The 6,550-nt window shown below is 34.1% G+C and overlaps 1 pseudogene; it reads left to right on the top strand.

Annotated features, from left to right (window-relative positions):
* The first annotated feature begins 4,541 nt into the window (after positions 1-4,541).
* LOC145121464 (stemmadenine O-acetyltransferase-like) lies at positions 4,542-5,819 on the top strand (annotated as a pseudogene).
* The last annotated feature ends 731 nt before the right edge of the window (positions 5,820-6,550 follow it).

Genomic DNA, 6,550 nt, shown 5'->3' with positions numbered 1-6,550 from the left:
ACCTAGGTTAGCAATTCTCTGTTTGAAACTGGAATTGAGGTTTATGTTAGCAATTACGTGTTTGAAACTAGAATTGTGATTTTCTTTCATGGCTTCTCATTTTGAAGAAGCAATACTGATAAACTGTAACCACATCAACAATTTTTCTGTTGATTTGCCTTCTAGTTATTCATTATTCAAGCATGGAGTATCGAAATATCTATGGATTTTGCTTTTGCGATTAAAATGTATTTTTTCATCGAGATATGTTTTCAGCACCGATCACTGTCATGACAACCTGTAATGGGAATTAGGAACTTAGAATATACCACATTTAAGGCAGCGACGAATCAGGTAAGTTTCGATTTCTTTGCCATTGTTTGAATGCGACGTATTTGTTGATTTTTTTTTTGAATCTGATTTTATAGTTATCCAAAATCTGTTCTTTGTTGATTTTATACACAACCACGTTTAAGTAATCTGATTTGATCAAGATGTAATATGCTTTTATCATAGGAGTGTAAGTTATTGATATTTGCTTTAGCTGTTGACTGCGTTCTGCTCTATGGGTTGTTCATCAGCTCTAGTAAGCATTATGCAACTTTACTTTCAGTAAAACAAGTTTTTTTGTTTGTACAACTTTTTAACAATTTTATGCTTCACATCACAGCTCAAGGTAAAGTAGGAAGAAAAGTGTTGGCAGATATTAGCAATTCTCAGGGTAATCTTCAAAAGAATGAAGCTTTTAATGGCTCCAAATCTGGGTGAGTGACATTGGTCTCAAGATATTTAGTTTTCCTTGTTTTTAACTTTAACAAATTAACTTGGTCTAAAACATTGCAGAAAAGTTAAAATGGAAAAGGTAGCATATTCTCAACGGTATGCACACCAACATTGCTATTATTCTTTTTACTTTTTTTGTTACTCTAGTTTTCTATAATACACTATTTAATCTGGTTATAAGCATCTATTTGTGTTTATCTTACTATATGATGTGAATTTGTAAGGCTTCAAATGCTACAAAATCAAGGAATGCGAGTTCTTTATCAGGCAAACTTTCAATGGTACTCATTTAGTGGTTATGTATAGATGTTTATCTTTGTTTGCTTTTCCTTTTAATATCAATTATCAAATCTGATTTCTTATAGGGAGCATGTGTTGGAAGCCAGAGAGAATGTTGAATGTCATATTACACAGGGTAGAGGTAACATTCAGCATATAAAATTTCATATTTTATCTTATTGATTAGCATCTTATGTTTTTATTTCGTACCTCCAACACAGGGTAGAGTTTTTTGAGGAGTTCGGCTGAATTAGAAGCTTTACATGATTCTGTAAAGAATACTGAAAAACAATATGTTTGTGAGCGCAAGGCTGCTGTTGGTCTCTTTAATTGGGAGGTAATTTTCTTTTCCCTTGTAAAATGTCTATTTTGCCCTCCATGGAGTTCATCCCATTATTTGCTAATATAGGAAGATATATATGTGTCAAGAGCACCCGGAAGGTTAGATGTTATTGGAGGAATTGCTGACTATTCTAGAAGTCTTGTTTTGCAGGTGAACATTTGTTTTCTTATTTATTTATTTATTTTTTATTTGCAGTGTCTTATTTAATTTTTTTTTTTTTTGAGGAAAATGGAAATAAAATACATGACAGATGCCTATTAGAGAAGCTTGTCATGTTGCCGTTCAAAAAATCCAGCCAAAGGACAAGGACCTACACCTGTGCTCCAGATTGTAAGTTCAACATAATCTTTATAAATAATGCATTTTCCTTATAAAGTAATGAAAATAGGGTAAGTTACATTTTTCGTCCCTGTGGTTTGGATTTTGTCCAATATAAATGGCCATTTATATATATCATATAGCTTATTGGCACCAAGGATTCAAATGTCTTTAATGGTAATACAAGAGCAAGGCTACAGGGTAAAGAAACTGTTGGTAATTGTAGTAAATGTGCTTTTTTGTTTTGGTTCATTTCTTTGCATTCCAAGTTAGTGTGAGGACATTTATGTCTTTTGCACAGAAGAGAGCGAGTCCTTATCCCAAAATTACTTTAATGTCCTTGTTGTTTTTGGAGGTTGGTTTTCCCTTTTTTCTTTTTTCTTTTTAAAAAAACTGAAAATAAGAAATTAATTATTTAAAGTTTTCATTTATGTTCATGTGTGTGTCAGGTGATGATATAAATAAGTTCCTATGGATGGTGCGTATAGGAGGAGGCGTCTTCCCACATATCAAGGAGCCTGATTATCTTGTAACTTTACTTACTTGCTTACTATAGTAATCTACTTTCAACTTTTTTAATTAATTATAGCATTTTACTTTTTAAAAAATGGAAAATAAATTACTTCTATTTCATTGTTATTTATCTCTTCTGAATATGCAATTTGCACAGAGAGATGGTCAATACCGAATTGATTCACATGCGACTCCAACCATGATAAACTATCATATATTTCAGGTAATGGCTACTACTTTTTTGACTTTTTGTTTAGCCGAAAAGGCGAAAATCAAAAAGAAAATACCATGCAATGCAAACATTTGACAGTGGTGGTATAATTTTTCTTGAGTATGATATAATTTTTCTCACTAAATTATTGAAAACTTTTCTGTTTATTAGGCCTCGATTAGTGAATATGTGCAAATATATGGGAATCCAACCTTTTGGAACAGATGCTTACCTTTGTTACATCAGAAAAAAAAAACTTCAATGGTATATAAATTTATTCATCTTTTATTTATAAAAATCATTAAAATGTGGTCATTTTACTTACAATTTACACTTTTTTATTTTTTGTAGGATTAAGAATGATGATAAGATGATTCAAGCAGAAGGTGGTGTGGATGCTCTTTCTGAAGATGAACTTCATGAAGATTGTTGAGAAAGAGGCATGTTTGGATTATGTTCAGTTGAAATCTGTTTAGCATTGAATGAGATTGTATTCTTGATGGACATCTTCAGATGATGAAGATGAAATAGATGCCATGGATCAAGATCAAGGTTCCTTCATCCTTTTTTTTTCAGATAATGAAAGTGGGAAGAGTGCAAGAAGCTTTAGGGAGCAAAAAAAGGGCACACTATGATGAGAAGCAATCCATTGTTGATGGTGTTTTTTATAAACCATGTGGAATGTAGTGTTATGTACACAAATGATAAGGCATGTGATGATTATGCAAATTTCCTCAAGTTAATAGTTTTGTTCTTCATATGAGTTATATTTAATAATGTAGTGTTTTGAGATTGTATCAAATATTAATGTTTTGCAATTAAATTTACCGTTTTATCTATTTTGTAATTTTACTGCTTTAGCAATTTCGTGATATGAAAACTGGGAAATTATAGAGAAGAAAGAGCAGCTCTATGTGCATACCTATAGAGACGACATGTCGTTTCTATACGTGGATCTATAGAGACGACATGTCGTCTCTACAGGTGCATCTACCACGACGACCTACTGTTGCTAAAGGGCAAGACTAGTCGACTACATATCTATCTATGGAGACGACATGTTGTGTTTATAGATATACCTATAGAGACGACATGTCGTTTCTATAGCTTCATCTATGGAGACCAGCAACGTATAGCGACAAACCAGAACAGGACGACATGTCGTCTCTAAAGGATACCTATTGCGACGATATTTACAGCAACGACCAAAAAGATCTATTGCGGCGGGGCTATGACGACGAGAGATAATGGGACGACATGTTGTCCCGAACACCTAGAGGGACGACTTTTTTAACCTATAGAGACGACATTTGTCGTCCCAATAGGTCCCGTTTCTTGTAGTGAACTATATTTTATGTAACCGAGTATATCCATTTTATCAGCTCATTTCCTGCATTTTTTTCCAATAACACACATTTTACCGGTTTCGTTGCTGACTTTGGCGTCTAGTCATTAAATGAGATAATGAAATGGATATCAAGTTTCATGGTAACGTGGAATTATATAACTCATCATATTCATGTCATCAGTTAATTAATGATTAGTTGTTCAAGTCAGCAATGAAACCGATAAAATGTGTGTTCAAGAATGAAAATGGTTAAATCATCATTCTTATCGGTAATTAATGTTTTTTCGTAATCAATATTATTTTGGGACTTATTCATAAATTAGAGTAAAATATTAATGCGACTAAGTTAGTAATGAAACAGGTAAACAGAAAAAAAAAATGGCCAAAGTCGTCATTTTTCTAGTAATTCATGTTTTTTTATAAATAAATTTTAATTTAAATTTTATTTGTAAATTAAAATAATATAATGAGATTTTAATAGAATTTCCTTTAAATTCATATAAAATTGCCAAACTTAATCCTCTCGTGTTCCTTTCAAAACCCCTTATTTTTGTTTAGTATCTTTTATGCTCAAAGGGACACTGACATATGACGACGATCTCTATGATTCTCTATGCCTTCCGGCCAATCGGCTTTATCAAAACTAACGAAGTCTTTGTCCTCTAACAACACATAACACCATAAGATTCATCGCCTTTGAATCCACATAAATCTAACCAACTTTCTCAATTGTAGAATATTAATAACTGGTATATCTACCAAAAACGATGGCGTTCAAGGTCGAGATAACAGCAACCCACATCATTAAACCTTCATCCTCCACTCACGACCACTTGAAAACCCACGATTTATCTCTTTTCGACCAGTTATCGCCTTCCGTTTATCCTCCGATAATCTTCTTCTACGACGCAAAGCCAAACTCGAACTTAGCCCCTCGACTCAAGACCTCTTTATCTAGAGTTTTGTCGTCGTTTTATCCATATGCTGGACGTGTAAATGGAGACGTTTTTGTCGATTGCAATGACGCCGGAATACCATATTCTGAAGCCACTGTTGATTGTTCCCTATCTTATGTGCTTCAACAGTATGATTTGAACTTGATGAAACAGTTTGTTTCTTTAACTGAGGAATCCGAGAATCCTGATCATACCATTCCCTTGCTGGTCCAGGTGAGCTACTTCAAATGTGGTGGAATTGCGATTGGTGCATGTTCCTCGCATAAGATCGGCGATGCATCTAATTTCTTTTCTTTTATTCGTGAATGGGCAAACCTTTCATTGAACGATAACCCAGTTTTGGTTCCCGAGTTCAGTATCTCATCTCTATTCCCACGGATTGGTTTCTTGAACATTACCGGAATCCAGATTCCAATGAACGAAATGCTCGTTAGAAAGAGGTTTGTGTTCAATGCTTCAAGCATATCATTACTCAAAGCCCAAACATAATCTTCTTCACGTGTTCAAGCTGTTACTGCCCTCATCTGGAAATGTGCTATGAACGCAGTTAAGAAACCTGAGATTAGATCATCAATGGCAATGACGTTTGTGAACATGCGAGGACGCCTCAACCCACCATTGCCGGAGACCTCTTTTGGCAACTTTGTTGGGTCGTTTTTGGCCGAGAAAAGCTTTCATGACGGCGGTGAGATTGAGTTACGGGGCTTGGCTGGTCAACTAAGACATGAGTTTAAAGAATTCTGTGATGTTAACATGAAACAAGTTCAAGATTCCAAAGATGGAATATCGGCAATCTTGAATTACTCTAAAAAGATTAGGGATGTGTTGGGAAGGGATGAAACTGAAGTTATTACATTTAGTAGTTGGTGTGGATTCCCATTGTATGAGATTGATTTTGGATGTGGAAAGCCAAGGTGGATTAGTGTTACAAATACACCATTCAAGAACGTAATCATGATGATGGATACTAAAGAAGGGAATGGAATTGAAGTATGAGCCAATTTGAAAGAAGAAGTGATGGCCATCTTTCAACAAGACGATGAGCTTTTGGCTTATTGTTCTCCAAGCATGTGTGACGACGGAAGGTAAAATCTATATGTATATGATATAACTTTAAATTTACTTCGGTTAATATAAATTGTCAAGTTTGTTGTATTGACACAGATGACTACAATATCCACTTTTTGTTGACTAAAGCGAAAACATTTTGGGCATGTATTTTAATTAAAATGACCAAATTAATAATATTTTTACAACTATTATCCCTACAAGAAAAAAGGTAATTAGCGGCGACAAAAGTCGCCGCTAAAGAGTAAAAAACTCGTCGGTAAAGGTAATACCCGCTACACGTCGTCGGTAAAAAATTGCCGCTTCTGCTCTGACACTATTGATCAAAATGTCACCGGTAAAGACAATTGTCGCCGTTAATACTTCTTTTCGCCGCTAATGTTCTTGTCGCCGGTAATGCCTCCTGTCGCCGTAATAACATTTTTCATTTTTTAATTTTTTTTAATCAACGATTTTGGGTGCAAAAAAACCGATACATAACGACATTAAATGAAGAAAAAAAAATTACATAATAACATCCAATTAGATACCAAATACTTTAATAATTAATTTCATATCAAAATAAACAACCAAAGTTTTACAATTCTAACAATTAGCAAAGTGTCACGACAAGTGTAACATACAAAACACAAATTAATTATCCGACGAACCATCATTTCTGTTCCCATCGTTTCCTCATTGATCTTTCCTCGAATGAAAAAACGCATAAAGCTCCTCCCTACACACTACAAGAAAAATCATAAATAGCTACG

This window comes from Lactuca virosa, chromosome 6 (assembly GCF_052849685.1).
Source record: "Lactuca virosa cultivar CGN04683 chromosome 6, Lactuca_virosa_CGN04683_v6, whole genome shotgun sequence".
NCBI classification, from domain to species: Eukaryota; Viridiplantae; Streptophyta; class Magnoliopsida; order Asterales; family Asteraceae; genus Lactuca; species Lactuca virosa.
This window is presented reverse-complemented; position numbering and strand designations above follow the sequence as displayed.